Here is a 22,619-nt window from a genome sequence, read left to right as displayed (position 1 = left end):
TATTGGTGGGAGGGGGAAGGGAAAATGGGGGCGGGGGGAAGAGGGCACCAAGTATAGTTTAAATGTATACCATTTATTTTCAATAAAAAATTTGTATTAAAAATAAATAAATAAATACAATGTACCAAAACAAAAAGAATTGTAGACAGGAAAAATTATGTTTATAAAGTATCAGATAGAAATAAGAGCTCAGCCAGGCATGGTGGTGCACGCTTGTAATCCCCATGCTTGGGAGGTGGAAACAGGAGGATTGCGCTAGTTCAGAGCCAGCCTCGCTAGCTTAAGAGACCCTGTTTCCAAATTTAAAAAATATAAAATAGGTCTGGGAGTATAGCCCGGAGGTAGAAGGGCTTCCAGGAACCCCAGTACCACAAAAAAAAGAAAGAAAGAAAGAAAGAAAGAAAGAAAGAAAGAAAGAAAGAAAGAAAGAAAAGAAAAGAAAAAGAAGTAAGGACTCGTTTGGTAATTAGACTAGAAATCATCCTTGTTATACCTTGGCAAATGATTTGAATGCATTGTGTCCATGCCATGAGAATTTGTGGTAGTCTAATTTTACAGATGATGGACTAGTTTATATGGCAAATGAAATAACAAGAAAATACAGCATCCAGCAGTATCATGGGTACTGCCAGCTGCTTTTAACCAAATTTACTGTGAGAATAAGAAGCAAAGATCCAGGTGCAGTGGTACACTCCCATAATCCCACTACAGTGGAGGCTGAGTCAAGAGGATTGCAAATTTGAAGCCATCTTACAATAAACTGGAGAGAACCTATTTCAACATAAAAATAAAAGAGAACTGGGGATGTAGCTTAGTAGCAGAACTCCTTTGGGTTCATTTCCCAATACCATAAAATAAAAATAAAATAAAAAAGGGCTGAGGATATAGATCAGTGGTAGAATTTTCCTAGATAAAACTCTTGATACTCCCTAAGTATATGGAGTAAAGCAGAACAGAGTGAAAAATGTGGAAAGCTTGCAGTTTTACCAGAAAAAGAATAAGTTACATGTGAGGCCAGGGAAGGTACAATTACTAAAGAGATTAGTGCCACTAGAAAAAATCCAAGCTGAGAACAATTGTATCTGTAATCTCAGCTGCTATTCAGGAGACCAAGGCAGGAGGACTTTGAATTCAAGGACATCATGAACAATATGAGACTCCTACCTTAAAAATTGCCAAATATCTTTTGCAATGAAAATAGGAATTATGTCTTCTGATCATCAGAATCCTCTATCCCATTATAAGATCAAAGATGTAAAAGTTAAAATTCATTTAAAAGAATTATCTTTGATAATGGAGTACCTTGGTATCCTGGTCAAACAAGAATGTCTAAAGAATTATTCCACTGGGATTTATTTCTTCATGTTTAGCCATCAAGATAATCAGAGGTTGCTACAGGCTTGGCGGCTCAAGTGGGCCTTGGTACAGGACATGCTGACAACAGAACTTGATATCATCTCCATAATGCTGTTTTGCAGGCCTCCAGAATGTAAGAGTTACTGGAGTTTCCACCAAGATTTTAGAGGAAATTTGGGAAGTCCAAGCAGTGTGTAGCAGAATTAGATTCCCTGCAAACAGCTGCTTGAAGGGCAATGTATGATGCTGTGACTGTGAAGCCAAAGCTACAGTGGAGATGACAGGAAGTTAGAGAATCTAAGAACATGGAATGCCTACAAAGGGAAGCTCCAGCACTGAGAAGAGAAAGAAGAAGTCATGTGAGGTTCACAAAGCATGGAAATAAAACTGGGGTAGGCAAGCCATTTACAGCGCATGTCATGCCATCATGTACCCTAAATGCTAGAGATGGAGTTATAGGATTTAATGTTTGCCCTGCTGGGTTTCAGTCTTTCTTTGGTCTGATTTCCTCTTTAATATTTTTCTGTTTCTTTGTTTTGTAATATTAATGTTTACTCTGTGCCATTTTGTTTTGGAAGTACATAACTCGATTTAAAAAATGTTGCCGGGCGTGGTGGCACACGCTTGTAATCCCTGCGCTTGGGAGGCGGAGACAGGAGGATCGCGCAGGTTTGAAGCCAGCCGCACTGGTTTAAGAGAACCTGTTTCCAAATTTTAAAAAAAGTATAACAATGGGTCTGGGAGTGTAGCCCAGAGGTAGAAAGGTTTCCAGGAACCCCAGTACCACCAAATAATAATAATAATTAAAAAAATAAAAAAAATGTTACAGTGGCTCAAAGCTATGTTTACCTTGAGTCTCAGAGGAGACTTTGGATATCACCTTTTGTGCAATACTGGAACTGTTAAAATTTTGGGCTCACTAGTGGAGGGACTGAATGTTGTATTGCACTGTGAGATGGGCATATACAGTTTATGGCCAAGGAGAAAATGCTATAGTTTGAAACTAATTTTTTTCCCTTTGGTTAGACTTTTCAAAGGTTTGGTCTCTAACACATGGTGTAATTTGGAGGTGGTACAACCTGTATAAGGTAGGGCCTAAGTAGGAAAAGGTCTTTGGGGGCACATTGTTGAAGATTTTATTGGGCCCATGCTCTTTCCTCTCTATGTTCGGTTTGCACCTGACATTAATTTAAAAGGTCTGTTATGCCATATGCTCCTACAATGACCTACTGTGCCCCAATAATCCCGAAGAAACAGGGCCAAACAACCCCTGAAAAACTCTGAAACCATGAGCCAAAATAAATGTTTCCTCCTTTTAAATGGATTATCTCAAGTGTGTTTTCACAGCAGTGGAAAATTGAATTACATCATTACAAAATTCAAGTGTTGCAAATATGACAAACTTCAGGGTTAGTGCATTTGTAGTTTGGGCCACAAGAGCTTTCTCCCTTGTGAATGGGATTAAGAGCATTAAAAAGAGGATTTATGTAGTGTTTAGCTGGCTCTCTCTTCCAATCTTTTGCCATGTGTGAAAAGTGTTTTTCCTTTTCAGATGATGTAGCAGCTCTTACCAAATGACCAAACCACAGACACTTTGCTCTTGGGTTTTCCATCCTCTAAAACTATAAAAAGCCTTTTCTTTGTAAATTATTCAGCCTCTGATTTTTTTGTAGCAGAACAAAATGAACCAAAACACTCTCCTAAGAGATAGCCTCTCAAGAGACATTTTGAGGCAACTCGTTTTTTTCTACTTTTCTTACTCCTTGTCCCATGCCTCTACCTCATCTACTCCTTGTCCCATGCCTCTACCTCATCTGTTCTAGTTCAGAGAACATCATTAATCTGATTTGTGTGCGTGTATGTGTTATTTCTTTCTCCAGTTCTATAACTTACTATAACAGATGAGAAATATAGAGAGTGTAAGGCTTATTTTTCTACCAGTAATGAAGAGTGGGCATTTTAAGAACATGTTTCTGACATTTGTTTTACATTAGTGAGGGCTTTTGCTTTTTGCAAAGCAAGTGAACTAGCTCAGATATTTCTCACTTTTTTGATTAAACACACTAATGCCATCATGGGGGTACCACTGTCATGACCTCATATAATTCTTATACCCTCTCAAAGTTCCAACATACAATTATAATTAGTGCAGAAATTGGGGAGGCTAATTTTTCAACATATTTTTTTGAGAGGCACATTGCAGTCATAGTAATATATTTGGATTTTATACAATTATTAGTCAGATTTTTATCTCTGTGATAAAATACCTGATAAAATCAACTTAGAAAATTTTATTTTGGATAATGGTTTCAGAGGTTCAGCCAAGAGCTTCTGGAAGTAGGATGACAGAATGGCTGCTCAACTCATGTGTTCAGAAGTGGGGGGCAGCAAGGACAGATATATCTGTCAAGGACAGGCCTCAATGATTCACCTCCCTCAGTCATGTTCCACATATGAACCTTGCTGCATTGAGAGTGTGCTTTTAATACATAAGCTTTCATGTGGACAAAACACTATTGGGCTCCAAAAGTTCATGTAAATCTCACAATGAAAAAATGCAGCTAGTCCATTTCCAAAAATTTCTACAGTCTTAATAGTTCCATCATTGCTAAAAATAAATCCAAGTACAAAGTCTCCTCTGAGACTCAAGAAAACTTATTTTTGAGCCACTTAAAAAACATGAACTGGGCATGGTGGCGCATGCTTGTAATCCCAGTACTTGGGAGGCTGAGACAGAAGGGTCTGGGTTCTTAGACAGCCTCAGCTACTTAGTAAGGCCCTTTGCAACTCAGTGAAACCCTATTTCAAAAAATAAAGAATAAAAGTAGAGCTGGGGATGTCGCTCAGAGGTAGAATGCCCCTTTGTTCCATTTCCAGTACTGCAATATATATATATATATATATATATATATATATATATATATATATATACACACATACATACATACACACATACATGCATACATAAATACACACATAGTTTATTACTTACATTTAATCTACATGGTATAAATTAAACAATCCCATTCAAAAAGGGAGAGATAGGAGCATAGAAGGGATGAGACCAGACTGAAACCCATCAGGGCAAAGAACAAGTCCTATAGTTCCTTATCCAGCATCTGGAACACATGGTGGTGATATGAGGGCCCCAGAGGGCTTGGAAATCTCCACCCCTATGGCCTTGCCACATGTGGCTGCACTCTTAGTCTGGCTTTCTGCAACTTTACTCCGTAGTTATTTTACATTCCTGGCATCTCTTAATTCCAGAGATCTTTATTACAGCTTTGGCTTCACTCTCACAGTTTCACAAGTTTCCCCCTCAGAGCTTGCCTGCAGGAATTACAACCTTGCCACACACTGCCTCCCTTTGAAATTTCAGTGGAAGTTTCCATGACTCTCTAACTTCATCATCTTGGATTCCTGTGGACAACAAACAAGGTCTGTCACCAGCTCAAGCAGTAGCTGGCCCCACTTGGACAAAGCCTGCAGTGTTCCCTGAATTGCTGGGTAGCTGAACTTGATGAATCAAATCCTGGGGAAAAAAGTTCCTAGGAATCTCTGTGCAAGCAAGACATTCCTCGAGGCCTCTTCAAAGCACAACTACTTTCAAACAAATATCCACTATTATACTCTTGAGACTGTAAGAGGTGAAATCTTGCTAATTTCTGAAATGTCCTCAAGGCACCTTTCCTATTTTGTCTCTGTAAAAAGTACTTGACTTCTCTTTAGTTTTAGTATCATCTTCAGCAACCACAACTCTTTTGGCCCCAATTTCACACACATTCATCTGCCAAAGCTTCAAGCTAAAAAAAAAAAATGTGCCTCTGCTTTCTCATCCTGATTCTCATAGTAAACCTGGCAATTTGTAACTAGAAAAATAACCACAGGGTAAGTTAGAGGATCCACTGTAAGCAATGTGTTATAGGTGCACCTACCTACCTAAAAAATAATACTTCTTGGCATTAAGATTTAGACTCAGTGCCTGGTGACTTCTTTTCAAGTCACCTCCCTATATTACCTCTGGTATAGGGCTTTATTAAACTTTGTCCTATCTTTCTGTTTTTGTAATAATAAACTTGTTTACAGCAAGAGAAAAAAAAGATTTAGACTGGAACACCTCTGACACATTAGATTTGTCTTTCAGAAAAATGGTTACTAAAGATACTTCAGACATAAAGAACACTATAAACCAAATAGATCTAGCAGAATAGTCTATACAGCCAGGCATGGTGATGCATGCTTGTAATCCCAGCATTTGGGAGGCTGAGACTCAAGGACTGCAGTTCGTGGACAGCCTCAGCTACTTAGTGAGGCCCTCCACAACTTAGTGAGTTCCTGTTTCAGAATAAAGAATAAAAATTAGGGCCGGGCGTTGTGGTGCACGCTTATAATCCCCGTGCTTGGGAGGAGGAGACAGGAGGATCATGCAGGTTTGAAGCCAACTGTGCTGGCTTAAGAGACCCTATTTTCAAATAAAAAAGTATAAAAATAGGTCTGGGAGTGTAGCCCAGAGGTAGAAGAGTTTCCAGGAACCCCAGTACCACAACAACAGCTGAATTCACATTCTTCTCGGCTGTTCATGAAAGCTTATCCAAAGTATATTCTAGGTCACAAACAAGTACTAGCAAATTCAAAAAATTGAGTAATTCATTGCATTTTTTCAGATAATAATGGACCAAAAGTATAAATGAACAATAGGAACATCTAGAGGAATAACATAAACATATGGAGATTTCACTTTTCAAAGAGAACTAGATGATAAAAAATAAAGAATTAAAAATATTTAGAATAAAATGAAAATAGAGATTTAACTTACCAAAATCTCTGGGATAACTTGAAGAAAAACTTATAGTACCAAGTGCCCACATAAGAGAAATAGAAATATCCCAAATAAACAACTTAATGATGCATCTTAAGGCCCTATAAAAACAGGAAAACTCCAAAGCAAGAAGAAAACAGAAAACAGTTTAAATCAGAGCAGAAATCAGTGAAATAAAAAACAGAAATACAAAATATCAATGAAACAAAACACTTATTTTTGAAAAGACTAGAAAAGATTGGTGAACCCTTAGCAAACCTAAGTGAAAGAATTGACCCAAATTACTAAAATAAGAGATAAAAAAGGAGATATCACCACAGATAGCATGTAAATCCAGAAAAGCATTATAAACTATTTAAAATGTGTACTACAGTAAACTGGAAAACTTAGAAGAAATAAAAAATTTCTAGACACATATAAGCTACTTAAATTGAACCAAGATGCTAAGTAAAACCCAAACAGATAATAGCAAGCAAAGGAATTGAAAGATCAATAAAAAAAAACCTATCAAAGAATAGTCCAAGTCCAGATAGATTTCCAGCTGAATTCTATAAGACCTTTATAGAAGACCTAAACCCAATGCTTCTCCAATTATTTTATAAAATAGAAAAAAAAGATGGAATACTTCAAAACTCATTCTATGAAGCTAATATCACCTTAGTCTTAAAATCAAATAAACATACCTTGAGAAAACTGCAGATCAGTATCCTTGATAAACATAGATGTTAAAATACTATTAATCTGCATTCAAAACGGCATCAAGAATATAGTGTACCATGACCAAGTTGGTTTCATTCCAGAGATGAAAGGCTGGTTCAGCATATACAAGTCAATTAATGTAATTCTTCAAATAAATAGAGCTAATGATAAAAATCATATCTCAATAGCTGGAGCAAAAGCACATGACAAAATAAAATACTCTTTCGTGATTTAAAAAAAACTGGAGAAAATAGGGATAAAATGAATCTACCTCAACACCATAATGGCCATATATAATAAACATAAATCTAGAACCATATTGAATGGGAAAAAAATTTAAAGAATTCTCATTAATATCAGGGTCAAGACAAGAATGCCCACTATCAGCCCTCTTATTCAATTAGTACTTGAAACTCTAGCCAGAGCAATAATTCAAGAGAAGTGAATTAAAGGAATGCACATAAGAGAAAAATTGAAATTATCTGTTTGCAGATGACATGATTCTATACTTAGAAGATAAAAACTCAACCAAAAGACTTATTTATTTTTTTTCATTTTATACATTTTTTATTGGTGCATTGTAATCATACATCATATTGGAATATAAGACTTGAGAAGATATACAAGCACACATCATCCAATTAGCCCTCATCCAGTCCCCATCCCATTCCCTCCCCCTCCCTCGATCCCATACTTGTTTGGTGATTAACTTTGATACATATGTTTATGTACCTCCTGCTTTTTAAAGAGGCTCCATCCACCCCTATTCCATACCCTCTGATGGGTCACCTTAATTGCTTCACTATAGGGCCCTTTCTATAGCTTGACCACTTCCTGTTGCCCGTTTCCTCTTAGTTATTGGTGATTAGGGGAAGCATCTGGTTTTAATTTTCTGCGATATTTCTCTGTGCATGCCGCCTTGAAAATACCGATCCCACTCTTGACGGCCCCAGTTGTGGCCTGGCTACCCAGTGGACTGATCCAGACCTCGCTGGCTCAAGCAGCGGCCTTGCCTCATGGGAGGTCCCGGTTCTGGTCTCGCTGGCCCCGACACCGGCCTAACCCCTCAGTTGGCTCCGATCCCGGCCTCGGAGGCCCCAGCACCGGCCTTCTTCACGGCAGGCTCCGATGTTAGCCGATGGCCCCGGCATCGGCCTAACCCCTTGGCAGGCTCCGATCCAGGCCTCGGAGGTCTCAGTAGTGGCCTTGCTTCATGGAAGGCTCCGATGCTGCCCGCTGGCCCCAGCACTGGCCTAACCCTTCGGCAGGCTCTGATCCCGGCCTCCGAGACCCCGGCACCGGCCCTGCCTCGTGGCAGGCTCCGATCCCGGTCTCACTGACCCAGGCACTGGCCTAACCCCTCGGCAGGCTCTGATCCCAGCCTCGAAGGCCCCAGAATCGGCCTTGCCTCACTGCAGGCTCCGATCCCAGCCTCAGAGGCCTCAATAGCGGCCTTGCCTTATGGAAAGCTCCAATGCCAGCCAGTGGCCCCGGCACCGGCCTAACCCCTAAGCAGGCTCTGTTCCCGGCCTCGGAGGCCCCAGCACTGGCCTTGCCTCGTGGCAGGCTGCGATCCCAGCCTTGCTGGCCCCAGTACCAGCCTAAACCCTCAGCAGGCTCCGACCCCGGCCTCAGAGGCCTCAATAGCAGCTTTGCCTCACGGAAGGCTCCAATGCCGGCCAGTGGCCCCGGCACCGGCCTAACCCTTCAGCAGGCTCTGATCCCGGCCTCGGAGGCCCCAGCACCAGCCTTGCCTTGTGGCAGGCTCCAATTCCAGCCTTGCTGGCCCCAGCACCGGCCTAACCCTTCGGCAAGCTCTGATCCCGGCCTCGGAGGCCCCAGCACTGGCCTTGACTCATGAATGGCTCCGATCCCAGCCACGCTGGCCCTGGCACCAGCCTGACCCCTCGGCAGGCTCTGATCCTGGCCTTGGAAGCCCCAGCACCAGCATTGTCTCACGGCATGCTCCAATCCCGGCCTCGTTGGCCCCGGCACCAGCCTAACCCCTCGGCAGGCTCCGATCCTGGTCTCGGAGGCCCCAGCACCTGCCTTGCCTCATGGCAGGCTCCGATCCCGGCCTCGCGACCCCAGTACCCACCTAACCCCTCAGCAGGCTCCGATCCTGGCCTCAGAGGCCTCAATAGCAGCCTTGCCTCATGGAAGGCTCCGATGCTGGCCAGTGGCCCCGGCACCAGCCTAACCCCTCAGCAGGCTCTGTTCCTGGCCTCGGAGGCCCCAGCACCGGCCTAACCCCTTGGCAGGCTCCGATCCCGGCATCGCTGGCCCCAGCACCGGCTTAAACACTCATCAGGCTCCGATACCGTCCTCAGAGGCCCCAGCACCGGCCTTGCCTCACGGCAGGCTCTGATCCTGGCCTCGCTGGCCCCAGCACCAGCCTAACCCCTTGGCAGGCTCTGATCCCGGCCTCAGAGGCCTCAATAGTGGCCTTGCCTCACGGAAGGCTCCGATGCCGTCCAGTGGCCCCGGCAGTGGCCTAACCCCTCAGCAGGCTCTGTTCCCAGCTTCGGAGGCCCCAGCATCGGCCTTGCCTCACTGCAGGCTCCGATCCCGGTCTCGCTGGCCCCAGTACCAGCCTAAACCCTTGGCAGGCTCCGATCCCGGCCTCAGAGGCCTCAATAGCAGCCTTGCCTCACGGAAGGCTCCAATGCCAGCCAGTGGCCTCAGCACCGGCCTATCCCCTCAGCAGGCTCTATTCCTGGCCTCGGAGGCCCCAGCAATGGCCTTGCCTCACGGCAGGCTCCGATCCCGGCCTTGCTGGCCCCAGCACCGGCCTAAACCCTCGGCAGGCTCCGATACCAGCCTTGGAGGCCCCAGCACTGGCCTTGCCTCGTGGCAGGCTCCATTCCGGCCTCACCTGTAGGATCCCGGCCTTGGAGGCCCCAGCACCAGCCTTGCCTCACGGCAGGCTCTGATCCCAGCCTCGCTGGCCCCAGCACCGGCCTAACCCCTCAGCAGGCTCCGATACTGGCCTCGGAGGCCCCAGCACCAGCCTTGCTTCACGGCATGCTCCGATCCCGGCCTCGTTGGCCCTGGCACCGGCCTAACCCCTCGGCAGGCTCTGATCCCGGCCTCAGAGGCCTCAATAGCGACCTTGCCTCACGGAAGGCTCCGATGCCGGCCAGTGGCCCCGGCAGTGGCCTAAACCCTCAGCAGGCTCTGTTCCCTGCCTCGGAGGCCCCAGCACCGGCCTTGCCTCGCGGCAGGCTCCGATCCCGGCCTCGCTGGCCCCAGCCTCGGAGCCTCAGTAACGGCCTTGCCTCACGGAAGGCTCCAATGCCAGCCAGTGGCCTCAGCACTGGCCTAACCCCTCAGCAGGCTCTGTTCCTGGCCTCGGAAGCCCCAGCACCGGCCTTGCCTCACAGCAGGCTCTTATCCCGGCCTCGCTGGCCCCGGCACCGGCCTAAACCCTCGGCAGGCTCCAATACCGGCGTTGGAGGCCCCAGCACTGGCCTTGCCTCGTGGCAGGCTCCGATCCCAGCCTCGCTGGCCCCAGCACCGGCCTAACCACTTGGCAGGCTCCGATACCAGCCTTGGAGGCTTCAATAACGGCCTTGCCTCACGGAAGGTTCCGATGCTGGCCGTTGGCCCCAGCACCAGCCTAACCCCTTGGCAGGCTAGGATCCCGGCCTTGGAGGCCCCAGCACCAGCCTTGCCTCACGGCAGGCTCTGATCCCAGCCTCGCTGGCCCCAGCACCAGCCTAACCCCTCGGCAGGATCCGATCCTGGCCTCGGAGGCCCCAGCACCAGCCTTGCTTCACAGCATGCTCCAATCCCGGCCTCGTTGGCCCTGGCACTGACCTAACCCCTCAGCAGCCTCTGTTCCCAGCCTCGGAGGCCCCAGCACTGGCCTTGCTTCACGGCAGGCTCCGATCCCGGCCTCAGAGGCCTCAATAACGGCCTTGCCTCATGGAAGGCTCCGATCCCGGCCTTGCTGGCCCTGGCACCGGCCTAACCCCTTGGCAGGCTCCGATACCAGCCTTGGAGGCCCCAGCACTGGCCTTGCCTTGTGGCAGGCTTCAATCCCGGCCTCGCTGGCCCCAGCACCGGCCTAACCACTCAGCAGGCTCTGATCCCGGCCTCGGAAGCTCCAGCTCCGGCCTTGCCTCACAGCAGGCTCCGATCCCAGATTTGCTGTGTCCTCAAGCCTCAGCAGGCTCTAATCCGTGCACCCTCTTTGCCCAACTATTTGTCCCACGTTCTCAAGGGTGCATGGTGGTGGTAGCATTCTGCCTCTGGGGTCATTACTTCAAAGGTTCCAGGTGTAATGCATCAGATCATTGCCTCCCCTGAGTACTGGCCACTGCCATTGCCACTGCTTCCACCATTTCAAATCTTTCCCAAGCTCTTTTTCCACTCTGAATGTTGTCCAGTCTTCCTAAGCATGCACGATGGTAGCATTCAACCTTTGGTGTAATTTCTCCCCCCCCAAAAAAAATAAGGTTGGTAGGCTCCGATTTCTGCTTCTCCTGAAGGCAAGTCTCCACCGCCAACGCGGAGACCGCTTTCAGCACCGCCTTTCTCCTTGGTCTTCGCTAAAGTCTCTCTCCTTACAGGTGATGTCCAAGATTCTTAACAATGTAGAAAAGAAGCAGTCCTCCTTAGCGGGGAATTTTTCCAATAATTCTAGTTCATTTCGATAAGTTTTGTCTGCATCTCCAGTATCCTGGCATCCGCCACCTCCTTGACCCCTCTCCGATATTTTCCTTTTTCCTTTTTCTTTTCCTTTTTTACAGGGTCCTTCTGGGTGGAGAGGGGGTTCGCCTAGGGGCACCCAATAGCGCCTGCCCACCCACCCAGGGTTGGGGCCAGGCGCTCTGACCACGGGGTCCTTCCGTATGGAGAGAGGGGATTCGCCTAGGGGCGCCCCGCCAGCGCCTGCCCCCAAAAGACTTATTTAGTTGACAAACAGATCAAGCAGAGTAGCCAGATACAAAATTAACTTATAGAAGTTATTAGCATTTTATATACCAATCATGAATCCACTGAAAAAGAAATTCAGAAAATAATTTCATTCACAATAGTCTTACAAAATATTTAGGAATAAATTTAAGCAAGGAGGTAAAAGATCTCTGCGATGAAAATTACTGTTTCAATTATTGTAGCTTTATAATGTTTGAAATCAGAAAATATACATCTTCTAGCTTTGTTCTTTTTTTAGATCATTTTGGGTATCTAGAGTCCATATTCCATATTAGGATAGAATTTTTCTGAAAAATAAATAAATGTACGATAGTTTCACCTAAAAAAAAGAAAAAATATTCTCTGGTAAGAAAGAAAGTAAAAAGAAATATTGAAATGTTATCTTTAAGTCATCAAAAGCTTGGTATCAGACAAATGAAACTATTATGTGAGATTATCATTGTTAATTTTGGATAAATTGCTATAATACTAGATGTCAACCACTAAGCCAAGCATGGGAAGGAGGGATGGAGAGGGAACAGGGTGGGGACTGGATAGGGGCTAACTGGTCGATATGTGCATGTATGCCTATAAATTTTTTTATCCCATTATGATGTATGAATACAGTGCACCAATACAAAAATTAAAAAAAACAGTAAAGAAAGAAATTGAAAAATCTTAGACAATATAGACCTACCATGCACTGGGGAGGTAGAATAAATATTATCAAAATGGCAATTCTACCAAAAGTGATTAAAGATGCAATAAAAATCCCCATTAAAGTGCCAACATAGGAACCCACATGGGAGTGGGCAGGTACAGAAACCCAGTGGCTCTCAGAGACCAGCTACTGCAAAGAAGCTCAATATTGGTGAGCTGTCGCCGACTAATCTCAGTTGGGTCCTTATTGTCAGCTCCCGGTCAAATCCTCAGAAAGATGGGGCAAAAGGCAGGTGGAGTTCTGCAGAAACTTATCTGCAGCAATTCCTTCCCCTCTATGAATTCCCTAAGTTTTTAGGTACGGCGCTTGGGAAAGAATTTGAGGTGGACAAAGGCTTCTTGAGCCAATGACACTTTATTACAACAACTCCAAGAAATTTATACCTTTCACCAGTAAAGTTAATAGTAAGAGGAGAGGGAGGTGGGTGTAATCATTGTGAAGTAATAATGAATGACATGTAAACAAAGGTAATAAAACTAGTCCTTCAGCTGGCTGTTGATCTTCGAGAGAGATTGACTTCTGACTCCTGATTCTTTTCCAAGGTCTTTGCAGATAAGCAGTCCCAGGGGGCCACTTCCCAAAATAAACAAGCATGGCCAAGGCTTGGGGGTTTCTCGGGGAATCTTCTTTGGCTCTCTTGGAACTTTCCATCTTTTGGGCTCAGTTCATATAGCAAGTGTGGGGAGACGTGGTGATTCAGGTGGATGTGATAAAGTTTCTCCAGGTGTTGGCATTTTTATCTCCTAAATCTGAAAGCTTAAGCAAACTCACAACACAGTTTTGCAGACAAAATACCACAAACAACGCCACAAAGTTCTTGGTTTTAATTGTCAGATATATTTCCTCAACTGCTGAACACTCTTCTTTAGACAATAAGCCTATTAAAAGTCTAACCATCTTTAATAATCCATTTCTCTGTCACAAACCCTCTGCAACCTGCTTCTAACTTTCTAATTCCTTTCTTTCCCAGTTGGGACTTTCTTATGATAAGCTCTTCTTCATGCAAAAATGCTTTTCTTACTCTTACATGGTATTTCCTTTCCTTCATACATATATATTTAGAACGTCTGTCCTTTATTTTGTCATATTCATTAACCATGCGATCAGCCTCTCTGTCTTCAGGAATATTTACACTGGGCGTAAAAGTCACCAATCTTTCTCCTTGAGTCTATTGTATTTGGGCAACTAAGTTGTTTATCAACTAAATTGCTTTAAGGTCACACACAAGGTTTTTATCTTCTCTGTCTCTAGGCAGGATCTCAAGGGTAAACAAAGTTTCCTTAAACTGAACTACCTTACCTGAGTTAATAGCTTAACCTAAGTTAGTGATAGTGAGGGTCAGAGACCCTTTGTAATTGCTGCAGCTGGAATGCTTATCACAGCATCTGAATTCTGGCCAGTTTTTATTATTATTGAACAAAGCCAAGGACGTTTAGGCAAATTATTAGAGGTTTTATTTCCACAGACTCAGTTTCTATTTATAGTCCTAATTTCACATCACTGGAGCAATTCGTGTAGAAAGTTAAAGGAAATATTAATAGTCATGAAGGGTAAAAGTGGGGGATATTTTGGCCAGAGACGATACCTCTTTCTCGGGGCGTTCTGCCGATAAACTATGTGGAGTGGGGGTCTCAACACATAGATGCCGAGGCAGCAGGATGTCTTGGCAGTGAGCCAGTGATTTCAGAGAACCATCACCAAAAGCAATCATTCTTCTCTCCACTCCATACCTCATGATGTGATTTTCTTGCCACCCAGTCAAATTTCCCAGTGAACTCCACTGGCTGCAGTTGAACTTGGTGGGACCATGAAACAATAGGCCCTTCTTGTAGGGACCCCAGTAGCTACATCCCACCTTTTAAGACCACTGTGATTCTCCAGACCAATCAGCCAAATCATCCAGGGAACTACAGTAGCTGCACCAGAACCCATGGGGAATGAGAAACTACAGACCCTTCCTGCTGAGACCTGAGTGGTGCTCATCAAGATGGTGAGTTTACAAACTCTCTTGCCAGTAGCATGAACAATTGCAGGTACTTACTTGGCAAGAAACAAACCAAGGGGGTCTGTGAGTTTGCAAACCAACCCTGTGGAGGTGAGGATGAGGGCTACAGTCACAGCAGAAATGTGAATTATCAGACAGTCCCTAGGGACATACAGGAGGGCAGGACTTAGGGTTGGGAGTTTGCCCTGTCCCTGAAGAATCACCAGTGATCACCACAAGACCACGAGCAGTAGTGTCTATAGGGTGAAAATAACTTAGCAAATCTTGTTACAGGCTCAAGGGATATAAACACTCATCTAGCAGTGTTTGGGCACTACAAGTACCAAGGCTGGTGGCCAACAAGATCTCACATGATTGCAGCTGCCAAGAAAAGCAGCACTGTTCCTGGTACTAAATAATTCAGGCACCCAAGTCCTCAAATACTATATTACAAAGGAGTTGTGATAATGGGCATCCTTGTCTTGTTCCTGATTTAAAAGGAATTCTCACAGTTTTTCCCCATTTGGTATTATATTGGCCTTGGGTTTATGGTATATTGTCTTTTTAAAAATTTTTTATTGGTGCATTATATTCATACATCATATTGGGGTAAAAAACTTGTGTGTACATAAATGCACACATCACTGATTTAGCACCTACCCAATTCCCACCCCATTCCCTCCCTGTCCCTTCGTACCTTGCTTGGCTTAGTAACGGTTGACTTTGATATATTTAAGTACATTGTGTGTTTTAGAGATTTTCCTCTTCCCCCTTCCTTTCTCCACCTTTAGGTTGCCTTGTTTGCTCCTCTATAGGATTTCCTTTTTTATCTAGACTTCCTCCTATGACCCATTTCTCCCTAACTCTCACATATTAGGGAAAACATCTGATTTCTTATATTTTGTGACTGACTAATTTCACTTAGCAAAATGTCCTCCAGTTCCATCCATTTGAATGAAAATGATGTAATTGAGTTTTTTTTAATGGCTGAGTAAAATTTCATTGTGTACATATCCCACAGTTTTGTAATCCATTCATCTGTTGATGGACATCTTGGCTGGTTCCATAGTTTGGCTATGGTGAATTGTGCAGCTATGAACATAGATACACATGTATTAGTTTGGTAGTTTGGTTTACTTTCTTTTGGGTAGATACCCAGAAGTGGTATTGTTGGATAAAATGGTAGATTTGTTCATGTTCTTCTGAGGATTCCTCATACTGTTTTCCAAAGTGGTTGCGCTAATTTGCAATCCCACCACTCTACCACTACACCACCGTGGTGTAGGTGGCAAAAATCTTCTCCCATTCTGTTGGCTCTCAATTGAGGTTCTTGATATTTTCCTTTGCTGAACAGAAGCTCTTCTGTTTCATGCAATCCCACATATTGATTCTCTTTTTAATTTGTTGTGCCTTTGGGGTCTTGTTGAGAAAGTTTTTATCTGTGCCTATAGTGTTGCAGTGTTGGACCTATGCCCTCTTCAAGGAGCTTCAAGGTCTCAGGTTTGATTTGCAAGTCTTTGATCCATCTTGAATTGACTTTTGTACAGGGTGAAAAAGTGGGGTTAATTTCCAATTTTCTTCATATCGTTAAACAGTTTTGCCAACACCATTTGTTGAACAAGCTATCTTTTCTCCAGTGTATGTTTTTGGCCCTTTTGTCAAAAATCAATTGGCTGAAAGCGTGTGGACTTGTTTCTGGGTCTTCTATTCTGCTCCACTGGTCTATGTATCTGGTTTTTTGCCAGTACCATGCTGGTTTGTTTTTTTTTTATTACAGTGGCTTTGTAGTATAAAGTTAGGTATTGTGATTCCTCCTGCATGGTTTTTGTTGCTGAGAACTACCTTGGCTATTCTGGGCTTTTTGTTATTCCAGATAAATTTAAGGACTGATTTTTCTATGTCTGTGAGTAATGATCTTGGTAGTTTAATGGGCATTGTACTAAATCTGTAGATCACTTTTAGAATGATGGCCATTTTAATGATATTTATTCTGCCAATCCATGAACATGGAAGGATCCTTCCATCTTCTAAGATCTTCTTTGATTTCTTTTTTCAGCGTTTTATAATTTTCTTTGTAGTTATCTTTTACCTTCTTGGTCAAGTTTATTCCTAAGTATTTTATTTTTTTGTGGGAGATCCTGAGTGGAAGTGTTTTCTAAATTTCTTTTTCAGTGGATTTATGGTTGATAGTTGGTGTACAGGAAAGCTTCTGTTTTTTTAAGATAGATTTTGTATCCAGATACTTTGCTGAATTTGTTGATCAGTTCTATAAGCCTTTTGGTTGAGTTTGTTGGGTTTTCTAAATATAGTATCATGACATCTGCAAATAGTGAAAGTGTGAGTTCTTCTTTTGCTATTTGTACTCATCTGATTTCATTTTCTTGCCTTATTGCTCTGGCTAGAGTCTCTAGCACTATATTGAAGAGAAGTGGTGATAATGGACATCCTTGTCTTGTTCCTGTTTTTAGGGGGAATTCTTGAAGTTTTTCCTTATTTAATATGATATTGTCGGTGGGCTTACTGTAGATTGCTTAATAATGTTGAGATATATTCCTTCTATTCCAATTCTCTGCAGTGTTTTTTTTATCATAAATGGAAGTTGAATTTTATTAAATGCTTTTTCAGCATCTATTGAAATGATCATGTGACTTTTATTCTTGAATCTGTTTATATGGTGAATTACATGGGCTGATTTTCATATGTTGAACCAGCCGTGCATCCCTGGGATGAACCCTACCTGGTCATGGTGTATGATTTTCTTGATGTTTTTTTTTTGTTTTTTTTTTTGTTTTTTTTTGGTGGAACTGGGGTTCTTGGAAGCCCTTCTATCTCCGGGCTACACTCCCAGACCTATTTTTACATTTTAACTTGGAAACAGGGTCTCCTAAGCCAGCGCACGTGGCTGGCTTCAAACTTGCATGATCCTCCTGTCTCTGCCTCCCAAGCGTGTGGATTACAAGCATGCGCCACCATGCCCGGCCTTGATATGGTTTTGAATGCATGTTGCTAGTATTTTTTAAATAGTTTTGCATCCAAGTTCATCAGAAATATAGGCCTGTAGTTTTCCTTCCTTGAACTGTCTTTATTCGGTTTGGGTATTAGTGTGATGTTGGCTTCATTGAATGTATTTGGGAGAGTCCTGGTTTTTTTCTATTTTGTGAAATAGTTTGAGTAGTATTGGGATTAGGTCTTCTATAAAGGTTTTATAGAATTCACTTGGGAAACCATCTGGTCTTTGGCTTTTCTTTGATGGTAAGCTCTTTATTGCTGTTTTAATCTCTTTGATTGTTACTGGTTGGTTTAAGTGTTCTATATCTTCTTGACTCAGTTTAGGAAGGTTGTATTTATCTAGGAAGTTGTCGATTTCCTCCAGATTTTCCATTTTGTTGGAGTATAGTTTTTCAAAGTAGTTTCTGATAATCCTCTGGATTTCTACACTGTCAGTAGTAATATCTCTTTTTTCATCCCTTATCTTCATAATTTGGGTTGATTCTCTCTTTCTTTTAGTTAGGTTGGCTAGTGGTTTATCAATCTTGTTAATTTTTTCAAGAAACCAGCTTTTGGTTTTGTTGATTTTCTGTATTGTTTTTTATTCTCTATTTTGTTAATTTCTGCTCTAATTTTAATAATTTCCTGTCTTCTGCTGGCTTTGGGGTTCAATTGTTCCTGCTTTTCAAGGGCTTTGAGGTGTGTCGTAAGGCTATTTATTTGAAGATTTTCTGTTTTCCTTCTGTGAGCACTCAGTGCTATAAATTTTCCTCTTAATACTGCCTTCAATGTGTCCCAGTGGTTTTGGTATGTTGTTTCTTTATTTTCATTTGTTTCTAGAAATTTCTTGATTTCACCTCTTACAACTTCTTTGACCCATTCTTCATTCAGAAGTGTGGTGTTCAGTCTCCACATGTTTATGTCGTTTCTCTGGGTCTTCTTATAGTTGATTTCTAGTTTCATTCCATTATGGTCTGAAATGACACAGGGAAGTATGTAACATTTTTTAAATTTGCTAGTGTTCATTTTGTGACCCAGGATGTGATCTATTTTGGAGAAGGTTCAGTGAGCAGTTGAGAAAAATGTAAAATCTGCTGTAGTTGGGTGAAATATTCTATATGTGTCCAACAAGTCCATTTGGTTAATGGTGTTCTTTAGTTCTGAGACATCTTTACTGACCCTTTTTCTGGAAGATCGGTCTAGTATTGTGAGAGGTGTCTTGAAGCCTCCCAGTATTATTGTGTTGGGATTTATGTGTGACTTCATGTCACAAAGAGTTTGATTTATGAAAGTAGCTGCCCCTATGTTTGGGGCATAGATGTTGATTATTGTTATTTCCTCTTGCTGGACTATTCCTTTTACCAGTAAAATGTGACCTTCTTTGTCTCTTCTAATAAGTTTGGGTTTGAAGTCTAACTTGTCTGATATCATAGTTGCTACTCCTGCTTGTCTTCGAGTACCATTAGCATGGATTACTTTGCTCCAGCCCTTTACCTTGAGTTTGTTCCTATCTTTACTTGTAAGGTATGTTTCTTGTAAGCAGCAGATGGATGGATTCTGACTTTTAATCCATTTTGCCACTTTGTGTCTTTTTATTGGGGAGTTGAGGCCGTTTACATTCAGTGTGATTACAGAGAGATAATTTTTAATTCCCAACATGTTAAGATCTTATTTCTGTTTGAGATACTGTTTATTCTTCTTTGCTTAGTTGTCTGCTGGATAGGAATTTTTGTTTCTTTGGTTCTGGCGTGTATTACCCATTTCCTCTTTGCAGTTAATCTCCTTGAGTATTTTCTCTAACGCTGGTTTTGAAGACATAAATTCCTTCGATTGCTGTTTGTCATGGAAGCTTCTTATTTTCCCATCTAATTTGATGGATAGTTTTGCTGGGTAGGAAATTTTTGGCTGGAAGTTGTTTTCTTTCAGAGTTTGGAATATGTTACTCCATGCCCTTCTTGCTTTCATGACTTGGTTTGGGAAGTCTGGAGTGATTTTAATTGTTTTGCCTCTGAATGTCACATGGCCTTTTGTTTTTGTTGCCTTTAAGATTCTCTCCTTGACTTCCACATTAGTCATTTTGACAATTATGTGGCATGGGGATCCTTTTCTCTGATCCTGTCTAAAGGGAGTTCTATAAGTTTCCTGGACCTGTGTATGGACCTCTTGCTCTATGTTTGGAAAATTTTCTGCTATTACTTCCTTGAAGAGATTGTTGATCTCTTTGGTTTCACTTTCTTTTCCCTCCTCTATTCCAATTATTCTTAGGTTAGCTCTCTTGAAATGGGCCCATATTTCTTCAATGTCAGATTCCTGCTGTCGGGTTTTTTTTTTTTTCTAAATTAGAAACTATGCGTTCAATTTTGGAGTAATCATCTTCTAGGAGCGAGATTCTATTCTCCATGTGGTCTAATCTGTTGTTTATAGTTTGAATTGAGGCCTTTACTTCATTGATTGCATCCTTTATCTCTTTTTGACTCTCTCTGAATTTTTTTCGAAAGTCCTCTATTATTTCTATAGTTATTTTCCTGATTTGATATTCTAGAGATCTTTGGATTTCTGTGTTATCAGATTCTGATGTGGGGTTGTGGGCATTCACTTCTCCATTGTTATTTCTCTTTCCCATGATTTTGGAGGTTTGTGCCTTCTCTGGGTTCTTTCCTGGGTCACTACGTGTTCACTTAAGATGCTCTGGATCTCGAGTCTGTGGTATCTCAGTCACCACTACTCCTTTACTTGGTTGTATCACAAAGTCTCGGACCCAGGGAATTAATCGAGGCTGCTTAGACAATGGGGGGTGCCAAGTTGGGCATTCTCCAGTGGGGAGTTGTGACTATGGTATGATATCTCTGCCACCGCCACTCCCTCACTGGGTTGCACTGCTAAAATCTCCGACCCAGGGAGACTATCTGCGCAAGTCCCTGTGAGTGCAGTACTGGCATTTCTCCCTTAGGGGCCGCAATTTGACTCACGGTTGTTGAGTGCGCTGATGGCGCTGTAGAGAGCTCGGTGGATTCGCTGCTGCCGCCACTGGCAATATGGCACCACTGCCAAACCCTTGCCCGTGATGTGGCATATTTCTTCTCTGGTTTTGAGCTCTGCTCTGAGTCCCTGCCAGGTGTGCTGTGCCCAGCCCTTGGGAGCTTTAGATGTTCCCTGCGCCAACAAAACTCCTGACTGCCGCCCAGCTGTTCAGCACCTGCTCACCTCGGCTCGCTGTCCACCCCTCCTCTCTGGAGCCTGGTGGCTGGTTGAGTGCGTTGGTCTTCAGCCGACCGGTGAACTCGCCGCTGTTGCTGGCAGTAAGGCGCTGCTGTCGCGTCCTCGGCCGTGAGATTGGTGTAGTTCTTCTCTGGTGTTTGAGCTCCACTGAGTCCCTGCGGAGTGTGCTGGTTTCGGCCCTTGGGAGCTTTAGACGCTCCTTGCGCCAAAGAAATTGCTGACTGCTGCCCAGATGATCACCAGTGGCTCACCTCGGCTCGCTGTCCACCCCTCCTCTCTGGCGTCTGGTGGCTGGTTGAGTGCGTTGGTCTAGGGCCGTCCGGTGAATTTGCTGCTGCTGCCAGCAGTAAGGCACTGCTGCTGCATCCTAGGCCGCAAGGCCGGCGTACCTCCTCTTTGGATTTGAGCTCCGTTCTGAGTTTCCCGCCTCTTTGGAGCCTGGTGCTGCTAGGGAAGATGTAGGCCGCGCTGCTCCTCGCTGCGGCTTCGGCTGCTCCGCGCCGCAGGTCCGGCTGCTCTGCGCCTCGGGTCTGGCTGCTCCGTGCCCCGGCTCTTGCCGCTCTAGCTCCTTTGTGCCACGGCTCCGGCTCCTTTGTGCCGAGGCTCTGGCTGCTCCGCGCTGCGGGTCCGGCTGCTCCGCACCCCGGCTCTGGCCGCTCCGGCTCCTTTGCACCGTGGGTCCGGCTGCTCTGTGCCGCGGATCCAGCTGCTCCGAGCCGCGGCTCCGGCTGCTCCGTGCCCCGGCTCTAGCCGCTTCGGCTCCTTTGTGCCGCGGCTCTGGCTGCTCCATGCCGCGGCGGGCGCCGCACTTTGGGCTGGTTTCTTTCTTGTGTCTTGTTTTTCCAGACCTTTTTCTCTGTCACTTGTAGTTATAGTTTTTATTTCTTTGCTGGTGGTGTTTTCTGATTCTGAAAGGCGCTAGTTTTGTGGTAATAGAGTTCGATTGTTAGCGGGAATTGTAGGTGCTGCTTTCCTCTGTTGCCATCTTCCCGGAAGTCTGTAACATTTCTTAAATTTGCTAGTGTTCATTTTGTGTCCCAGGATGTGTTCTATTTTGGAGACGGTTCTGTGAGCAGCTGAGAAAAATGAAAACTCCACTCTAGTTGGGTGAAATATTATTATATGTGTCCAACAAGTCCATTTGGTTAATGGTGTTCTTTAGTTCTGAGGCATCTTTATTAACCCTTTGTCTGGAAGATAGGTCTAGTGTTGTGAGAGGTGTGTTGAAGTCTCCCAGTGTTATTGTATTGGGATTTATGTGTGACTTCATGTCACAAAGAGTTTGGTTTATGAAAGTAGCTGCACCTATGTTTGTGGCATAGATATTGATTATTGTTATTTCCTCTTGCTGGATTATTCTTTTTACCAGTAAAATATGACCTTCTTTGTCTCTTCTAATAAGTTTGGGTTTGAAATCTGACTTGTCTGATATCATAGTTTCTACTCCTGCTTGTCTTTAAGTTCCATTAGCAAGGATTACATTGCTCCAGCCCTTTTCCTTGAGTTTGTTCCTATTTTACTTGTAAGGTGTGTTTCTTGTAAGAAGCAGATGGATGGATTCTGGTTTTTAATCCATTTTTCCACTTCATTTCTTTTTATTGGGGATTTGAGGCCATTTACATTCAGTGTGATTATAGAGAAAAATATTTAATTCCCTAACATGTTAAGATTTTATTTCTGTTTGAGATACTGTTTGTTCTTTGCTTAGTTCTCTGCTGGATGGGAAATCTTGTTTCTCTGGTTCTGGCATGTATTACCTATTTCTTCTTTGCAGTAATCTCCTTGAGTATTTTCTCTAGCACTGGTTTTGAAGACAAGTTTTATGTTTGTCATGGAAGCTTCTTATTTCCCCATCTAATTTGATAGATAGTTTTGCTGGGTAGGAAATTTTTGGCTGGAAGTTGTTTTCTTTC

The 22,619-nt window shown here is 43.5% G+C and overlaps 1 pseudogene across 1 annotated transcript in view; it reads right to left on the bottom strand.

Annotated features, from left to right (window-relative positions):
- Positions 1–21,496, bottom strand: part of LOC308278885 (BTB/POZ domain-containing protein KCTD3-like) — a 77,269-nt pseudogene extending 55,773 nt beyond the window's left edge. The window contains exon 1 of the transcript in view: positions 21,176–21,496. The product of the transcript in view is annotated as a BTB/POZ domain-containing protein KCTD3-like (transcript). The remainder of the gene's footprint in view (positions 1–21,175) is intronic.
- Between the last annotated feature and the right edge of the window lie 1,123 nt (positions 21,497–22,619).

The sequence above is a fragment of the Muscardinus avellanarius genome, assembly GCF_963383645.1.
Source record: "Muscardinus avellanarius genome assembly, chromosome: X".
NCBI lineage: Eukaryota > Metazoa > Chordata > Mammalia > Rodentia > Gliridae > Muscardinus > Muscardinus avellanarius.
This window is presented reverse-complemented; position numbering and strand designations above follow the sequence as displayed.